Here is a 21,104-nt window from a genome sequence, read left to right as displayed (position 1 = left end):
GTGATTTTCCGGATTTAATTTGTGATGTGCTATCTCACACTGTTACCAATAACCTACCCTTCAATTATGGGCTGCTCATGTCTTTGTCAGTGGGCAAACTTACAAAATCAGCAAGGGATCAAATACTTATTTCCACCACTGTACATGCGAGTGTCTGGAGAGTACATGCATAGCATATCCATGTGTATATATCTGAAGAATGAGTGTGTGCATACATGAGTCTGAAGAGCAAGAATGCATGCATGTGTTTGTATGTGAAACTGTGAATATCTGATTATCTCTACTTCAGGAAGCAGGTGAAAGCTTGACTCTTCAACCAGGCCTTTAATGGAAGAAGTAACTAACTTGTTAGTCTCTCTCACACACACAAGGAGTGACTCGGGCTGCACATACTAAAGCAGGACATGTTTATCGACTTCTACCCTAGCTGAGATAATATTTAACCATCTCTCTGACCTCTTGTGCAACTTTCTTTAAATCAGTCACATTACTTTTTAACTCTTCTTACTCTCTTACCTATCTATATATTCCATCTTTGCTTTACCCTTCACTATCAATTAACATTTTCTATTATGTATTGTGTTGACATTGTAAGTAGTATACTATGCCACACTTTGCATTGTTATTTGAATATTTTACTGCTGTAATTGCCTATTGAGCATGTTTGATCTATTCTTACTGTACACCGCCTTGAGTGAATTCCTTCAAAAAGGTGGTAAATAAATCCTAATAAATAAAATAAAATGAGAGCTAAAAATGAGAGTGCATGGATGTATGTATTTATCTGAAAAATGAGAGTGTGTCTGTGTGTGTGTGTTTTCTATGTCTTTATTTATTTAACACATTTATATCCCACATTTTCCCACTTAGATGCAGGCTCAATGTGGCTTACACAATACCGGAGAGGCAGGATCCAGTTCGATAAAATACAAATACACAATATAGTAATCAATTTGAAAGAAACGTAAGTATAGAGCAACAAATAAAGAAGGAGTGTTGATAGAAGTCCAATATGGACCATAGTTTTTCTGTGTCGCAGGAAGTAGAAAGTTAATTTGGGTCAGGGGGATAGACCTTCTTAAACAAGTTGGTTTTCAATAATTTCCTGAAGTTGAGGTGGTTATGAATAGATCTCAAGGTTTTGGGCAGAGCGTTCCACAGTTGTGTACTTATGTAGGAAAAGCTGGATGCATAAGTTGATTTGTATCTAAGACCATTGCAGTCTGGATAATGCTAATTTAAGTACGGGATAGGCTGGTACTGTTTCTGGGTGGTAGTTTATGAGGTTTAACATATATCCAGGAACTTTGCCGTAAATAATCTTGTGGACCAGAGTGCAAACCTTGAAGGCAATACGTTCCTTGGTGGGAAGCCAGTGCAGTTTTTCACGAAGGGGTTTGGCACTTTCAAATTTTGATTTTGTGGGGACAGTCTCAAATAACAGAGCTTCCCTTGGAAAATTTGAGATGAAATGAAGAAGTCCACTGATAGAAATGTACCTGTGTACATAGTAAGAGAAGGGAAGTTTTCAGCCTGGGGAGATAAGCAAGCTAACTATTAAGTTAGCTGGGTAAATTCTTTTCAGAAGCACCACAGAAAGATAAATATCATTTTCTTTTACTTCTTCTATCTGTAAAGCTTTTTTCACATGCATGACTTTGTTAATTTATACTGCATATCTCACTCTTTGAGGCACTCCTTCCTTGACATTTCTGGTTTGTACCAGAGGCAATGGAGGGTGACAAGGACTTGCCCAACGTCTGCCAAGTTCCCCAGTTCCAGGAAGGAGATTTTTTTGGCTTGTCCTGTTTTTGAACTTACATCCTGGTTTACTGTGCTATTTGTAGTCCCTAAGTCTACCCATTGAAGCCAGTACTACAGGATCATTCTATACAGGATAGAATTGTCAGAAATCCAGGACTGTCCTAAAATCTCTTTCCTGGAAGAGGGTAACTTGGCAGCTGTCCAGCACCAACCATTAAACCACTCCATTTGACACATTTGCCAACCCAGCAGTGGCGTACCAAGGGGGGGGGGGGGGGGGGGGGGGCGGTCCGCCCCGGGTGCCAGTGGGTGGGGGGTGCTCCGCTCCCGCCGCCTCCCGTGGCGCCGCACATTTAAAAAACCGGCGAAGCAGCGTTGCAGGCAGCGCCTCGTGCCCTGCTTGTAAAAAATCTCCCATTTTTTTTACAAGCAGGGCACGAGACGCTGCCTGCGACGCTGCTTCGCCGGTTTTAACGGGACTGAGGTGGGGAAGGAGAGGGGCGAAAGGGACGGGTGGGGGTGTTCAGAGGGGAGAAGGGGACTGGGGTGGGGGTCTCAGACAGGGGAGGGGAGAAGGGGACTGGGGTGGGGATCTCAGAGGGGAGAAGGGGAGGGGAGAAGGGGACTGGGGTGGGGGTGTTCAGAGGGGAGAAGGGGACTGGGGTCTCAGAGGGGAAAAGGGGAGGGGAGAAGGGGACTGGGGTGGGGATCTCAGACAGGGGATCTCAGAGGGGAGAAGGGGACTGGGGTGGGGCTCTCAGAGGGGAGAAGGGGAGGGGAGAAGGGGACTGGGGTGGGGGTGTTCAGAGGGGAGAAGGGGACTGGGGTGGGGGTCTCAGAGGGGAAAAGGGGAGGGGAGAAGGGGACTGGGGTGGGGATCTCAGAGGGGAGAAGGGAAGGGGAGGGGAGAAGGGGACTGGGGTGGGGGTCTCAGAGGGGAAAAGGGGAGGGGAGGAGACAGGGAGGGGGAGGGGAGAAGGGGACTGGGGTGGGGATCTCAGAGGGGAGAAGAGGATGGGAGAAGGGGACTGGGATGGGGGTGTTCAGAGGAGAGAAGGGGACTGGGGTGGGGGTCTCAGACAGGGGAGGGGAGAAGGGAACTGTGGTGGGGGTCTCAGACAGGAGAAGGGGAGGGGAGAAGGGGGCTGGAACTGGGGGCTGAAAAAAGGGGCAGAGAGAGAGAGAGAGGGGACAGATCCTAGATGGAAGGGGGAGTGAGAGGGAGGGCAGACCCTGGATGGATGGGAGAGGGAGGGCAAATGGTGGATTGAAGGGGCAGAGAGAAAGGGCAGGCAGTGGATGGAAGGGACGGCAGAGAGGGCAGACACTGGATGGCAGAGAGAGAGAGAGTGAAGACAGATGCTGGATGGAAAGAAGATGAGGAAACCAGAAACCAGAGACAACAAACTGTAAATAAAATACAGTGGGGGAAATAAGTATTTGATCCCTTGCTGATTTTGTAAGTTTGCCCACTGACAAAGACATGAGCAGCCCATAATTGAAGGGTAGGTTATTGGTAACAGTGAGAGATAGCACATCACAAATTAAATCCGGAAAATCACATTGTGGAAAGTATATGAATTTATTTGCATTCTGCAGAGGGAAATAAGTATTTGATCCCCCACCAACCAGTAAGAGATCTGGCCCCTACAGACCAGGTAGATGCTCCAAATCAACTCGTTACCTGCATGACAGACAGCTGTCGGCAATGGTCACCTGTATGAAAGACACCTGTCCACAGACTCAGTGAATCAGTCAGACTCTAACCTCTACAAAATGGCCAAGAGCAAGGAGCTGTCTAAGGATGTCAGGGACAAGATCATACACCTGCACAAGGCTGGAATGGGCTACAAAACCATCAGTAAGACGCTGGGCGAGAAGGAGACAACTGTTGGTGCCATAGTAAGAAAATGGAAGAAGTACAAAATGACTGTCAATCGACAAAGATCTGGGGCTCCACGCAAAATCTCACCTCGTGGGGTATCCTTGATCATGAGGAAGGTTAGAAATCAGCCTACAACTACAAGGGGGGAACTTGTCAATGATCTCAAGGCAGCTGGGACCACTGTCACCACGAAAACCATTGGTAACACATTACGACATAACGGATTGCAATCCTGCAGTGCCCGCAAGGTCCCCCTGCTCCGGAAGGCACATGTGACGGCCCGTCTGAAGTTTGCCAGTGAACACCTGGATGATGCCGAGAGTGATTGGGAGAAGGTGCTGTGGTCAGATGAGACAAAAATTGAGCTCTTTGGCATGAACTCAACTCGCCGTGTTTGGAGGAAGAGAAATGCTGCCTATGACCCAAAGAACACCGTCCCCACTGTCAAGCATGGAGGTGGAAATGTTATGTTTTGGGGGTGTTTCTCTGCTAAGGGCACAGGACTACTTCACCGCATCAATGGGAGAATGGATGGGGCCATGTACCGTACAATTCTGAGTGACAACCTCCTTCCCTCCGCCAGGGCCTTAAAAATGGGTCGTGGCTGGGTCTTCCAGCACGACAATGACCCAAAACATACAGCCAAGGCAACAAAGGAGTGGCTCAGGAAGAAGCACATTAGGGTCATGGAGTGGCCTAGCCAGTCACCAGACCTTAATCCCATTGAAAACTTATGGAGGGAGCTGAAGCTGCGAGTTGCCAAGCGACAGCCCAGAACTCTTAATGATTTAGAGATGATCTGCAAAGAGGAGTGGACCAAAATTCCTCCTGACATGTGTGCAAACCTCATCATCAACTACAGAAGACGTCTGACCGCTGTGCTTGCCAACAAGGGTTTTGCCACCAAGTATTAGGTCTTGTTTGCCAGAGGGATTAAATACTTATTTCCCTCTGCAGAATGCAAATAAATTCATATACTTTCCACAATGTGATTTTCCGGATTTAATTTGTGATGTGCTATCTCTCACTGTTACCAATAACCTACCCTTCAATTATGGGCTGCTCATGTCTTTGTCAGTGGGCAAACTTACAAAATCAGCAAGGGATCAAATACTTATTTCCCCCACTGTATATATTTTTATTTTTTTTGCTTTAGGATAAAGTATTGTAGATGTGTTAAATGTTTATAATAGAACATGTAAATAAGGTAATCTTTTTATTGGACTAATTTTAATACATTTTGACTAACTTTCGGAGAACAAAACCCCCTTCCTCAGGTCAGGATAGGATACTGTAACAGCACTATACTGTACTGACCCGAGGACGGAGGTTTTGGCTTCTGAAAGCTAAATGTATTAGTCCAATAAAATGGTATTATTTTACTTTCTATATTTGTTTTATTTCTATTTGTTAATTTGTAAAGTGGTGATTGGTACTTGTTAGGTTTTTTTTTCAAATTTACATCTGCTGTCTTTATATTTTGCACAGTACTAGGGGACAGTTTCTGTTTCTGTGGTGTTGCATTGTATGCAGAGTCTGGCATTGGGGGTTCAGTTTAATTTTTGTCTAAATAGAAAGTTTATGATTACTTATTCTATAGTGGATTAGGGTGTATCTGTGTTTGTGAAAAAGACATGGCTTTCAGTTGGCATTGACTGTGCAGGATCTACGATCTGTACTATTCTGTCTGGTTTCGTTTTACAGTAGGTGAATTGATGTTCTAGTGCTCACTGTAGTGTTTAAGATGCTTTCCTTTTCCTTGTGTGACTCGTAGAAATGACTGCTTATGGTATGGTAGAATTGCTCTATAGGTCCTGAGTGTTTTGTATTCTCGGCATGCCTAGTACTGGATTTGGGGGGGGGGGGGTGTTAAAAAATGACCGGCCCCGGGTGTCAACTACCCTAGGTACGCCACTGCAACCCAGTCTTGCTCAGTAACAAATTGCTCTTTTCACTGCTACTTCTGGAGAGGTAAAATGTGTGTATATGGTGGTGGTGGTGGAGGGGGACTGAATATGACTCTAGAGGGGAGGGGGGGGGGGTGAGAAAAGAAGAAAATGAGGGTTCATTGTAGGAGGTCCACAAATGTAAGCTTGCCTAAGGCCCAATATAGTGTTAACCTAGTCCTGGCTCACCACCATTCATACCACCTGGATTTTCAGGGGGCTTCCCATTCCAATACTGCTATCAGAAACCTTCACTCTCCTCAACAGATCCAACCTGTTCGTTGAAAAAGGCATGGAGTGTGGGCTGTATAACTGCCTACGGGTGCTGTGTTGGTGGGCATGCTCGAAGCTGCTCCTTTTGTTTCCCCATATCGGGACAAAAAGACAGACAAGAAGTGGGAACTCCTCATCCATATGGGCGTCCACACCATATTGATGTATACTGAAAAAGGTTTGGGCAAATCTAAATAAATAATTTTCAAGGTTTTAAACAAACTAAATTCAGATCTGGTGAGTGACAAACAGCATTGGAAGGAAACTAAAAAAATAAAAAAGAGATAAAAATCCAAGTCTTATTTTTGCATATTCTCCAACAAGTGAGGGGAGCAATGGAGGCCAGCCCTTTACTTGTGGAAATGCCTTTGAAAATTACCCTCCCTGTGGCCACGTTTTGCACAAACCTCTGTATATGGGGAAGGAAGGAATGAAAAAGATGATATTGCTGAAGAAGACAATATCGTATGAGCCGAATGGAAAATTCTTGGGGTTCGAGAAGATTTGTCTAGAATAATGTAGAATGGGAGTCAAAATGCCTTCAACAGTTGGGGCAGTTAGTGACTCCATGCAGGGGGACATGTTCTTTCTCAAATATTCAGGAATGCTATGGGATCGCCCCTGTGGATTTTTTGTACTACTTACAGATTTGTCATTAGCAAAAACCTATCCAGAACGATTTTTGAGCATACTCCTTCAATTTTTGAGAAATGTGTGATGCAGTTTGAAGCGCTATGGGGCATTATCTAATTTGTGTGGTTTTCTTCTGGTTAAATATAATGCACAGGGCGTTTTTCTGAAACAGTTGGGAAGAGGGTATTGGTGGTACACTTTCTAATGAGGAATGGGAGGGTAAGGGTATTTGGCACATTAATGCTTCTGCACAACTTCAAAGAGCATTGTTATAAAATGTTATCTAAGTGGTGTGGTACGGGAACTGGGCAGTGTTGGAAAGGTTGTGGGAATGTGGGCAGCTGATTTCATATGTGGTGGAGATGTCCAGAGATCCAAAACTTTTGGGAGTGTCTGTTAGTGACTTTAAAGGAGATCACTGGCTATGCTCTACAAAAGATATCACTATCCTCAAAATTCTATAAATGGCACTTAAAATCACAAATTTGTGCAGGCAATTTAATTGAATAACAAGCCAATTAGCACCAGTAATTGGATGCTAATAATTATGGGGTCCTTTTAATAAGGTGCACTGAAAATGGCTTGTGGTAGTGTAGGCGCGGGTTTTGGGAGCACACCGATCAATTTATCAGCACGCCTGTAAAAAAGGCCTTTTTAAAATTTTTGCTGAAAATGGATGTGTGGCAAAATCAAAATTGCCGCACGTCCATTTGGGGTGGGGACGGGGACAGATCCCACAGGGACGGGGCAGGAACAAACTTTGTCCCCGTGTCATTTTCTAGTTGGAAGGGTAGAGGGTGGTGGTGGGAAGGAGGTTTATTATAGCTGCTCATTGTTATTATTGTTTTCTATTTGTAATTTATACACAACAGTTGCACAGCATATTGTTCCTTTTTATACTTTAATAAAAAGATTTAAATATAAAATCATAAGTGTTCAAGGCTTCTGTAGATGAGGACAGAGCCCACGGGGACGGGGACAGAACCTGCGGGGACGGGGCGGGGATGGAGACAGGGCCTGCGGGGACGGAGACAAACTTTGTCCCCATGTCATTCTCTAATGCTTAGTGTATTTTTTTTCAGCGCCAAATTTTTCAGCGCTATTTATAGAATTTAGTCCTATATATCTACTATTACGGGGTGTTGCAGATACTGGGGTGGGTGAAATAGTTCATATTTTGCAATATGGGCCAGTGGCAGGTCAGTATATTTATGCAAAAAACTGGAAGGCTGCTAAAGGAGGGAATTGCTCTGCCAACTGTAAGAAATATGTAAGATAGATAGAATTTGGGCTGAGAAGTACAATAAATTACAACTCTACCATAAGAGGTGGACACTTTGTGAGCAATGGTGAACTGCAGAAGGTACATTGGATGCTTAAGGCACGATGGATTGGTGGCCCTCAGGATGGACTTATTTTCTGAGTCAATCATCTACGCATGATAGTCATAAGACTGACCTGACTTGCTCTTAAAGGTGGTGGTGGTGGTGGGGGGGGGGGGGGGGGGGGAAGGGATGAGTAGGTTGGGAAAGGGAGATTAGTGTAGCCAGTGTGTATACATAATTGTTATTCGTATTGCATTATTGTGTTTTCAAGTTTTTGTGTCTATTGAAATTCTTCTTAAAATTACAAATTAAAAAAAGGAAAGAATATTCCTGAAGTTCACATGTTGAGATTCTGTAAAAAAAAATTTAGAGGATAAAATTTTCAGTCATCAAATGTGAAGGTTGCAGTTTTCATCTGTATGCAAATCACAAATATTTTGAGCAGCTGTGTAGTCCTTTTACCGATACTAACCACTTCCTACTTGCCTGTAAATCAGCAGCTTTATCTTAACATTTTCTAATTAGATCTGTGCTAGTAAGCTTTATTTTTTTCTAATATTGTGATCTTCCCCCTCTGTTGAAGAGGAAGTTTGATGGCAGAGTAAAACTACAAAGATCATGAATGTGCTGAACTTCCCTTTCTTCAAACTTTAAAACCTGTGATGCACTATACAGTAATAGAATATGTTTGTTTTCATTTCTGTTGTGTTTCATTGCTTTTGTAATATTTTATTGTTTGGGGAATTTTAATGTTTTTGTGACACACTTAGAAGCTGTGAAATGACTGGCCATAGATAATGAGGTAAAACATAAATTAGTCATTTTTAGAGACTCAGGAGTTTGTCAATAGATCCAAAATATCTGAATTAGCGACACCGATTCAATGAAATCCAGTTCATGTTTTTCTAAAGTCTGAAGCTGATTTGAAGAATTCACGTTTGGTGATTCATTGGCTCAATACATCAGATCTCAGACTTTTCCCAGATTTTATGTATTGTTCGATGAACCCATTTTGAGGAAGGTGGTACATTTCTAGTGCAGATACCACAGCTTCCCTAATATTGAACAACTGTAAACAAAGCATTATGATTTCAAATGGTCTCCCCACTGACCCCCCTCATTCTACAACTTTAGTGCCTAAATTTAAGCGCCATTTGTGCACTAAAATGATAGAATACTAGCACTTATGCATTTCAGTGCTGAATGTGCGGTCAGTGCTATTCATTAACAGGCAGATGATCAAAAGCAAACGCCGGTGCTAGAGGCTGTTAGTGCCATACTAGCGCCGGCGTTTGCTACCACCCCATGATCAGAGCCCTCGAGCATGTGAAACAACACGCTTGAGGGTTCTTAGCACAAGTAGCATGCAAATGCATGCTAATCAGCGCTTAACGCATTCATCCCCAATGATCAGCGTCCAGCGTGCCAAAGATTGGGTCGCTGGCTGCGACAAACCCTATGCCAGCTCCGAGCTGGCGTTAGGGTTTGCAGATCATTGGGGAGGAATGGTGAGCCCTGTCCAGTATGCATTTGCATGCTGGCAGGCCCCCATTCCCCCCTACAGCAAACCTGCCAGCGAGGGCAGTTGAGGACGTCCACAATTTGGACGTTTCTGCAAATGGCAGTTAAGGACGTCAAAAATTGGATGTTTCTATGAGAAAGACGTCTTTCTCATAGAAACATCCAATTTTGGACGTCCTTAACTGCCCATTGCAGAAACGTCCAAATTTTGGATGCCCTCAACTGCCCCATCGCTATACCTCCGACACCCCCTTGAAATTTGGCCGTCCCTGCAACAGGGCAGTTGAGGACGTCCATCTTCCGATTTAAAGATGGACGTCCTTCTCTTTTCATTGGTCTCCAGCCCAGATCTGTCAAACAAGTGCGGGAGGATTGTGCTGAGTGCATGCTCAGGCACAATTATCCCGCACTTCTACCCCATAATCAGTGATAATTGCGCTGCTTAAATTTGCATGCATTATCTCTGATCATAGGTCTAATAGCGCCCCGCGCTGTTCCAGCGCTATTTTAGAGCGCTGTTTGGAACAGCGCGGGGCTTTTGATCATCTGCCTGTCTATGACACACACTGCTTGCTTACCCACCTGTTTACATGTGGTAATGCCAACACAGCCCATTCACAGCCCATTAACGAAGCTTAGTAAACAGAGATGTTAGAATGTAAATGCAAAGGGGAGTTCACATGGACAGGGCATAGGAGGGACCAACATTTACATTGGCTTCCATCACCTGCTGGATTTGTTTTAAGATCACGACCTTGATGTTTAAAATACTTCATAATGAATCCCCTTTATGCTTTTCTGCTGCTCTGAAGATTTATACTCTTACTCGCTCTTTGAGATCTCAGGGTCTCAATCTCCTTGAAATTCCCTCATTTAAGCAGGTGAACTAGAGGAATAGAGAGAAGCAGTATTTATAGTGGCACCTCCAAAATGATGGACTTCTTTACATAAGAAAGACTCCAGACTATATGGTACCTTTAATAAACTTACCTCAAAAAAACACTAAATATGAGGCAAGAAACTGCCTCAGACTGCACCTCCCAAACTGCAAAACACAAAACTGCCCACTCTGCAGGCTTCACTTACCTAGGAACCAAATGGTGGAACTCCTTACCACCCAAAATAAGAAATATAAAGGAATATACTAGATTCCGCAAAATCCTCAAATCGTTCCTATTCAAACAAACCCTCACAAAGAACGACCATATCTCAAACAATTAATTATCACCTGAATTGGTTATTACTCTATTTACCAATAACTTTCTGTTTGCTTCATGTACAATTTCTCATTCATAATAGATTTTCTAGATGTTAAACATCTGTTGCTATCCAGTATGTTTATGATATTGTATTGTAAAATTGGATTCTTATAACAAATTGCTTTTTTATGCATTATTTTTTGTTATGTATCCTATATTGTTTATTGTAAATCACATTGAACTCAAACTTGTTTGGGATAATGTGGGATATAAATGTTGCAAATAAATACATAAGAACATAAGAATAGACATACTGGGTCAGACCAGTGGTCCATTTAGCCCAGCATAGTGCTTCCAACAGCGGCCAAATAGTAGCAACATTCCATGCTACCAATCCAGGGCAAGCAGTGGCTTCCTCCATGTCCATCTCACCACAACAATTGTGACAAGTTCAATTGGTACTCTCCTTTAGAAAACAATTAAAAGCCTTCTTTCCCCCCCCCCCCCCCCCCAGCAGGCTTTTGAATGATTTTAGTTCTGTTTTAGAGAATGATGGATTTTACTTACTTTGTCTTTTGATATGCTTTGTCTCTTTTGTTTGTCAATTTTATTATGAATGTTATTATATAAGCCACCTAGAATTGTAGATGTTGTGGGATACAAACATTTTAAATACATTTATGCACGTAACTTACCGAATACTGTAAATTACATGCTAGAGTGCCACATTTGGGTGCACATGTTTACACCTGCTGTTGACATGATATAAGTCGGCTTGCTTAAATGTAAACATATAGGCACCAACTTTATGCTTGTATTCTATAACTGAATCTGGGTACCCTGATGCTGTTATAGATTTACACTCAGTGTGCTGCATCTAGGTATCTTTCTTGTGCCCAGTTATAGAATTGCCCCCTGAATGCCCATAAGCCAACATGGTCAGTAATGGACAGCCTCCTGTATAGAATGATCCACAATCTGTGTTATGTGATATCTGATGGTAAAAATTATGGGGTAAATTTTCAAAGGCTTAGTCAGGATCTATTTGCCGAATGCGGGTTTTCCCTGTGGGTACTCACTACCTTTTCCATTGCCTGCTAAAATCGATACACCATTCGCACACACAGAGAATGCCCCTCCCCCCCCCCCCATGGGAGAAGCAGTAACTTCAGCCAATCCCTACAGGCTCACAAGAGAAGGTTCATAATAGCTCAGTCCAGTGCTTCTCAACCTTTTTTTTAGTTGGGACACACTTGACGGATGATGCTTGCATATGTGACACACTGTATACATATGGTGCCACACAGGGAGGACTTGTAGGTAAAAGAAATTCTAGGGGTAGCATTGCAAGTCCCTCCCCACCCCAACTCATCACCACAGTTTACCATTCTACTCCCAAGCCCACCTACACCAACATTTGCTATGCCTTCAAGCCCACCTTGGCCTATCTATACAACCCATATTCTCCCCCTCCCAGCCGGTCCTCAATAGTCCTTCTTCTCTACCTAACCTGGGCACACCATACACTTTCTCTTCTCTCAGACCATCCCCAATTCTTTCTCAGTCCCTCCTCGCCTTAATTCTTCTTCTTCCTCTCATTCTGTTTGTCCCTCACTTCTTTCTCCCAATGCACTTTGACTTTTGTTTTGGGGTAGGATGTTTAATATTCCCCCCCCCCCCATACCTACTCCACTCCCCATTCTATATTTCTCTGCTCTCTGCATCCTTCTGATCTGACTTGCCTTGCCCCCTACTAATTCCTTCCCCCATTAGGTTCCCTCTCACTCCACCTTGGTGAGCGCCCCTCCCCTGCAGGCGAAGTTCATCCATCCCTCATACCTCCTAAGCGGATTCATCTCACATTTCAAATTTTTTATCCCCACCCTTCCTGGCAAGGATCATATTCCTACTCCCCTTTCCCAGAGCCCCAGACACCATTCACATCTAGAACTCACAGATTGAAATACAATATCAGTTCCACAACCAGAAAGGCCCTATGAGCTGCTCCACCACCTGCACACACAGACCTTGGAAGCTCAGCAATCAGTTGTTCCACAGCCCCTAGGGCCACATTTGCACATGGTGCTTCCTGCGCTTATACTGAACATCCCAAAGATCACATGCAGAGCAGGAAATCAGTGAACCCAAAGACATGCATTCATATCTACTCACTGTGTGCCAGCCCACCTGCTAAAGCTCTAGGGGTCACAGAATAAGTGGTTGGCTTGGGGCAGGGTTGCCAAGAGACTGAGCCAGACCCCCACCGCCCCCCAATTGCTACCACTGTCACCTCCCTCTCCTGCTCCCAGCCACCTGCCTACCTTCAGCTTTGTCGACAGCCCCCATCTGTCTGCCAGCGTGCCCCCTGCATTAAAAAAAAAGAAAATCTATAAATCAAAAGCGCAGTGCCTCACATCTGTGTGAAAGCAGCAGATCGTCTTGGGTCTTCCTTCACTGTGCCCCGCCCTCATGGAAATAGGAAGTTACATCAGGCAAGGGCGGGACACAGTGAGGGAGGTCCCAAGGTGATCTACCGCTTTCACACAGATGCAAGGCGCTGCACTTTTGATTTAGAGATTTTTTTTTATTGCAGGGAGCACGGTGGCAGACAGAAGGGAGCTGTCGACGGAGCTGAAGGTAGGCAGGTGGAGACTGGGGACTGCGGCGCCAGCGACCTGACAGCAGGAGAGGGAGCGAGACCCTGGCAGCGGGCCCAGGGAATTTTGCCCCTCCCCCTCTTGGCGGCCCTGGCTTGGGGAATTGAGTTAGAACTGACTCTAGTGCCTTCTGCAAAAATGGAAATTGGCACTGAAGCAGCCATGGGCATAATCATATATAAGAAATCATATGAAGGGTTAATTCTGTTAAAAGCTTGAAGTTAGAATTCTAACTTTTTACCTTGCAAGCAGAGCAAAGGAATGCCAGATGGTTCATATTATTTGAAAGTCTTGGCCGAGCTAAGGTTAGGAAAGGTCAGTGAGAAATGAAACTCTGTCCCTTGTGAATTGCCAATGCTAGCTGGCACAGCTGTAAACTATTATGAATGAACAAAGCATGAGCCAGACATGCCGTAGTTTTAAAAGAATTAGTTTAATGCTAGTTAGATTCTAAATAATTCTAGATATCCCTGATGTTTAGAATATGTCTTATAAGAATGCTTATTTTAGAATATGTGTATTCTGTGTAGTTAATATGTAGAATGTCTGTTAAATTCTGTATTACTCTTTGTCTGCTGTTTAAGACTGCAGTTGAGGAGATCAACATGTGGTTTGACTTAGCCATAGTTCTGGCTGGTTCAATGTATAAGCTGATAGGTGAAGAAGGTCAGGAAAAGTCTTGATTAATTATAGCTAAGTGTAGGACTGGCCTCCTGGAAGTAATAACCTGATATGTATGCTATTAAGTAAGATTGGCTTTTGACCCCTTTAATGAATGCCAGAGTTTAGTTAGCAGTTAGTATGAACCAGACTAGGAATATGAGAATAACCAATCTCACTAGGGTCTCTTGGTCTCTAAGGGAACCCAGTTAAGCTATAGATGAGAAATCAATCATAATGAGAAATATAAGAGTTCTGGAGACCAAATGTCTGGCTTAAGGGGCCCCAGGTCAGAGGTCAGTTTAGGATGTCTGGAACCTATGTAACTGATATTTTTAAAGTAATGATTGGTTGAGGCAAAGTGACCAATCTATTCCTTAACCAATTGGAGAGTAAGGGGGCTGGGCTAGGCTAGGCTAGGAGGAGGGCTTAGGACCCTATTTAAGTGGGAGCAGAAGCAGTTTACGTCAGAAGGAGCTCAGAAGAAAGAGAAGGACAGAAGGAACAGATAGAAGAAGGAGAAGACACAGAGAGCTGAGACAGAAGCCACATGACACAAAAAGAGCTGAGAGAAAGAGAAGAGAGCTAGAACTGATGTCTTGCTTTGTTTGCTGGCAAATAAAGAAGATTTTTCTCTCATACTGGTGTGTGCTGTCTGACTCCTGAAGCATCACAAATTCCTATCTCAATTCCTGCAACAATTCTTGGTGGCAGCGGTGGGATGAATCCTGCATTAATCCTAGCACCCAACTGACTGGAGAACATTCGCCGGGTATGTATTCTGTATTTTGTATTGTAATTCTAGCTAGAAAATTGTAAATCAGCCCCTCAAGAAGGAGGGAAGGAGAATCTGATCAATTCTCAGCGAAGGCCCTAGTACCTTCTAGTCGCGGGGACTAGAAGCGAAAACGCTTGAGCTTATCTGTATCTGAGAAATCTGAAATTGTTGGGTGGGATTTTCTGTACTGAATGAATGTGTGATGCCTGAATGTTAATGAGTGCGGACTTCTTATAGCTGCATTTCCAATTAACGCGAGTTCAATTGGTCAGCAACGGAAGGAAGCGATTGCTGTCTGTCTACCTAGTGTCTCGAGAGTGCAGACCCCTTACTGCATTCTCAAAAATTCCCCCCCTCTTTGTGTGTTGTAACTGTAAGCATTATGGGTGGGACATCATCTAGACAAATTGCTACCCCCCTAGACTGTATGCTTAAAAACTTTAAAAAAGGATTTTTAATTAATGACTATGGACAGACTTTAAGCTCAAGTACTTTAAGAACCTTGTGTGAAGTTGAGTGGCCATCTATGGGAGTGGGGTGGCCCCCTAGTGGCAGCTTAGATATTGAAGTAATCCGGAAGGTCTACAGCATAGTTGTAAGAGAACCAGAATATTTTGAACAACTCCCCTATATAGATTCCTGGGACAGCCTTGTGACTGACCCTCCCTCCTGGTTGAAAACTTATATGGGATCCCCAGTAAAATTCATGTTAGGCCGTGTTCAAAGAAAGATTAGAAAATCTAAACTAGAAGAGGGAAAGAGCCCTAGGAAGCCTACCACCCAATCGGTGGCTTCCGCCCCTACCCTGTCTGAGAAACCCATACTCTCTGATGACCCCTCAGACCTTGAGCCACCACCTTATGGCCCATTGTTGGGGTTCCGTGCTACCCCCAGAGATCCACGCCGCCCAGCTCAAGCCTCTCCAGTACAGGCTTCTCCGGATAGTTCCTCTTCTGTGCGAACCCCACCACATCCTAGGTTGGACTTTTCACCTGGCCTCTACCCTTCTGTGCCAAATCCTCTCCTGTTAACCTCTGAAGACCCGTTTTGGGTTCCACTCCCTGACTCCTCAACTCCTGACAGCCCAGCCTCTCCCTCTAATACCCCTACCCACTCATCAGGGGCCCGGCATCCCTTTCAATGGATTGAATCACCTGTGACCACCTCTCAGTCTATGAGTACCCCTCCCCATCCCTCAGGGGTTCAACATACCTCCACTGAATGGGTTAGACCTGCTGCAATCACCTTTGAGCATGATAGGAGGGTAGCTCCTAGCTCTACCTCAGGTTCTATTCCCACCTCCTCGAGAGTTCTGCCACTTCGTCAGGTAACTACCACTCGACCGGATCCTAATAATCAGGGTCAGGTTATACAGGCACAGGCCTATCAGTATGTACCCTTCACAACCACCGATCTCCTGAATTGGAAGACGCATTATCCCTCTTATACTGAAAAGCCTCAGGCAGTGGTGGACCTAGTGACTAGCATTATGGCCACCCATAACCCAACCTGGACTGATTGTCAACAACTTCTCCTGACCCTCTTCACAACTGAGGAGAGGCGGAAGATTTTGCAAAATGCTGAGGCCATCACGCGAGAGCGTGTCCCCGGGGGGACACAGGACCCAGAGGGATGGGTTAGAGCTCGGTTTCCTCGCGCAGCTCCAGCTTGGGATCCAAATGATGGGCAGCACTATGAACTGTTGTCTGGCTATTGCCGGGACTTTCTGGAAGGTATGAGGAAAGGCATAAAGAGGCCCATTAATCTGGCAAAGGTCTCTGAAATTCTCCAAGGGGCAACTGAATCCCCTGGGGCCTTTCTAGAGCGACTAATTGAAGCCTACAGAACATACACCCCATTTGACCCTGAAGCCCAAGAAAATCAGAGAATGGTGAATAGTGCATTGGTGGCCCAGAGTATGCCAGATATCCGGAAGAAGTTGCAGCGTCAGGAGGGATTCGCAGGGATGAATACCACCCAGCTAATTGAGATCGCAACCAAGGTTTTCATTAATAGAGATCAGGAGGTGCGCCGAGAGGCTGACCGGAAGATGCAGAAGAAGGCCGACCTTTTAGCGGCAGCCATTACTAATTCCACCCTTAACCGAGGTCGACCTCTAGCTAATGGGAAGCCAAAGTGGGACCCTGGACCACCAGCCAGGCCCCGAGATTCCTTCAATCAATCCCGGCCAAGGGGGGAGAATCCCAGACCAAGATTGGAGAGGGATCAGTGTGCCTATTGTAAGGAAAGAGGGCACTGGAAAGATGAATGCCCCCAGAGGCGCCAGGGACTGAGAAGGGGACCAGGAGATCGGGGAAGCCGAGGCCGAGTTCGAGAGGGAAGATATGAGCCTGCTGAATCTGACATCATCGGGATAGCCGAGATGGCAGAATGGGACGAATAGGACAGACCGGGTTCCTACAAACTGGGCTCCCAGGAACCTATGGTCAAGCTAACTATAGGGAGCCGCTCAATTCCATTCATGATTGATACAGGAGCTGAACATTCTGTTGTGACGGAACGATTAGCGCCTGTGTCTGGAAAAACTGTCCGAGTGGTGGGTGCCACGGGGGTGCAGAACCGGAGGCCTTTCCTGACAACCCGTAGATGCCAATTAGGCTCACACATAGTCACTCATGAATTCCTGTATATGCCAGACTGTCCAATCCCTTTGTTAGGCCGAGACCTGCTGTCCAAGCTTAGGGCCCAAATTTCCTTTGACTCTGATGGCCAGACTTCAGTCTCCTTTCGGCCCTCAACATCCAGCCCTAAGGGTATACTGAGTTTCTGTTGCCCTCTTGAAGAAGAATGGCGGCTGCATCAGTCACATGGCCAAGTTGACCTACCCCTGGCAGACAGCTTTCAGGTCAGTGGAGTATGGGCAGAAGATAATCCCCCAGGGTTGGCCCGAAATATTCCTCCTGTACATGTAGATTTACTTCCAAGTGCCCGGCCAATCCATCTTCGCCAATACCCAATTCCCAGAAAGGCTCTGGAAGGGATTCAAGCACATTTGAATCGTCTGTTATCCCATGGAATTATTCGTCCTTGCCAGTCTCCATGGAATACGCCACTATTGCCAGTTCAGAAGCCAGGGACTGAGGACTACCGGCCAGTCCAAGACTTACGAGTGGTTAACAAATCCACTATCTCATTACACCCTGTAGTGCCTAATCCATATGTCCTGTTAGGATTGATACCTTCTGGGGCTACCCATTTCACAACACTAGACCTAAAAGATGCCTTCTTTTGTATTCGGGTGGCCCCAGCCAGTCAATTGCTTTTTGCCTTTCAATGGGAAAACCCAGTAACAGGAAGGAAGCTTCAGTATACATGGACCCGCCTGCCACAGGGGTTCAAGAATTCCCCCACCATTTTTGGGACAGCCCTAGGGCAAGACCTTAAGACTTTTAAATCTGAGCCTTCCAGGCGAGTTTTACTCCAGTATGTAGATGACCTCCTGATTGCAGCAGTGACCCAGGAAGAGTGTTTTGAGGCTACTAGAGAATTGCTGGAGCTACTCTTGGATGCAGGCTATAAGGTCTCACGCTCAAAGGCCCAACTTTGTCAGTCAGAAGTGAAGTATCTGGGCTTTTGCATTTCCCAGGGAAGTCGGAGACTGGATGCTAGTAGGAAGCAAGCGGTAGCTGCAATTCCCCAACCCAAGTCCAGAAGGGAAGTTAGGGAATTTCTGGGAGCAGCTGGATTTTGCAGAATTTGGATTCCAAATTTTGCATTGATGGCGAAACCCCTTTACCAGGCCACAAAGGGGGGTGAAAAGGAACCATTTGAATGGGGACCTACTGCTCAACAATCCTTCATTGCCATAAAGAAAGCCCTACTCCAAGCCCCTGCGTTAGGCCTTCCTGATGTGGAGAAACCTTTCTCACTGTATGTCCATGAGCGACAGGGGGTTGCTCTGGGTGTGCTGACCCAGATGATGGGATCCTGGCAGAGGCCTGTTGCATACCTGTCTAAACAGCTGGATGGAGTGGCTAAAGGATGGCCAGCCTGCATGAGGGCCATTGCAGCAACAGCCTTACTGGTCCAGGAAGCTGATAAGTTGACCTTGGGGCAAGAACTGGTTGTTAAAGTCCCCCACGCAGTTCTCACCCTCATGGAGTATAAGGGCAATCACTGGTTTACAAATAACCGTATGGTTAAGTACCAAGCCAGCTTGTGTGAGAATCCACGGATACACCTGGAAACAGTGGCTACATTCAATCCTGCTACTCTTTTGCCAGCATCTGAGGGACCACCGGATCATGACTGTATCCAAACTATGGATGAAGTGTACTCCAGTCGACCAGATCTTAAAGATGTTCCATGGAGGGACCCAGATGTAATTTATTTTACAGATGGAAGCAGTTATGTGGAGAACTCCAAGCGACTGGCAGGCTATGCTGTGGTGACAGAAGACAAGGTGATAGAAGCAAGAGCCCTGCCCCAAGGAACTTCAGCCCAGAAAGCAGAACTTGTGGCCCTCATACGAGCTCTGGAGTTAGCAGCAGGACTGGTAACCAACATTTATACTGATTCCAAATATGCCTTCACAACCCTACATGCTCATGGAGCTTTGTATAAGGAAAAGGGACTCATAAATGCTGCAGGCCAACCTGTTAAGTATGGACCTGAAATACTTCAGCTGCTAGAGGCTGTGTGGGCCCCTAAGAAGGTAGCTGTCATTCACTGCAGGGGACACCAAAGAATAGATACTCCAGTGGCCCGAGGGAACCGCCATGCTGATCGGGTGGCCAAGGAAGCTGCTCGAGGACCCCCAGCAAGTACTGTGACCCCCCTGTTCCAAATCCGACTGCAAGAATGGACACCTATATATACCCAAGTGGAAGAGAAATGGGCTCAAGAAGAAGGTGCAGTAAGGAGACCTGATGGCTGGTTACATCTCCCTGATACCAGAGTTCTGGTGCCACGCCACCTAGCTTGGCCTGTAGTGTCTCAAGCTCATGACCTATCACACTTAGGGAAAACAGCACTAGCCCGCCTACTCAATCGAGTAGTGGTGCTGGAAGGATTGGATAGTCTGGTTGCCACTGCCTCTGCCCGATGTACTCTCTGTGCCCAGAATAATGCTCGTCAGGGACCCCGTATTCCACCAGGAGTTCAGTCTAGAGGACTAACACCCTTTGAGTCCCTAGTTATAGACTTCACAGAAATGCCCAGGAGCGGTAGGCTCCGATATCTCTTAGTTATGGTCTGTACCTTTTCTGGGTGGGTGGAAGCATATCCTACAGTCACTGAGAAAGCCACAGAAGTAGCTCGAGCTCTCCTTAGGGATGTCATCCCCAGGTATGGACTGCCCCTTGCCATAGGTTCAGATAATGGTCCCGCCTTTGTTGAAGCCACACTTCAGGCCCTGTCCCGCGCATTGCGCATTACCTGGAAATTGCATTGTGCCTATCGTCCCCAGAGTTCAGGGCAGGTTGAGCGGGCAAACAGAACCTTGAAAAATAGCCTAGCAAAGATTTGTCAGGAAACCCAATTGAAATGGCCACAGGCATTGCCACTAGCCCTCTTTCGCCTTCGATGCACCCCAACTAAAGGAACAGCCCTCTCTCCCTTTGAAATTGTGTATGGGAAGCCCCCAGCCATTTTACAGGGAATTAAGGGAGACATAGGGATTTTAGGGTCTGCCCAGGTGCAGGAGCAGGTAGCCCTCTTGGGAAAGATAATTTCTGAGCTTCAGTCTTATGTGAGAGAAATAAACCCTGTCCCCTTCCAGGCTCAGGTACATTCCTTCCTGCCAGGGGATAGAGTTTGGGTGAAAGACTGGAGGCTCCAGCCTTTGGGGCCCCGATGGAAAGGACCTTTTACTGTTTTGCTTTCTACCCCTGCAGCTGTGAAGGTCGCAGGGATAACTCCATGGGTCCATTGGTCTCGAATTAAGTCTGCTGACCAGACTGAGCCCAGCACGGATCAGACGGAGCCTAAACAGTGGAGAGCAGAAAGTGATCCAGCGGAGCCATTGAAGTTGCGCCTGACCCGAACCAAAGAATCTACTAGCTGAAAAGAAGGGTCAACTGTATACTGCAGGAGCGGCTGAACTTCGGCTTCACACTGAGACTCTTTCTTGCCTGATTCTGGCTTTCTTGGAATTTGAAAGCTTGATCCTTGTCAGTTGAGGGTCTATTCCAACTGGTATAAGAACTCAAAGACTGAGAACACTATATGAGAGTAATCTGTGATTAGCACAGACTGTTGAAATATTACTGCTTAATTAGTTTGCTGTATTTGTTTTAGATTAGGAAGAAAGAAAATGTTAGTAGTTTGGATGCTTTTGTTGTTTTCTACTCCTTGCCTCCTTGTTCCCAATACCCCAACTCGCTCCAACCTTTGGTTACACTCTGTCCAGGAACTAATTAGCCAGGCAAAGATTACTTCCCCTTGTATTGTGTGTTCCCGATTTTCTCCTTATACCACAGATGTCCCAGCTGTACCTGTCCCT

This window comes from Microcaecilia unicolor, chromosome 2, assembly GCF_901765095.1.
Source record: "Microcaecilia unicolor chromosome 2, aMicUni1.1, whole genome shotgun sequence".
Lineage (NCBI taxonomy): Eukaryota > Metazoa > Chordata > Amphibia > Gymnophiona > Siphonopidae > Microcaecilia > Microcaecilia unicolor.
The sequence above is the reverse complement of the archived record's forward strand: the minus strand, read 5'-3'. Positions refer to the sequence as shown.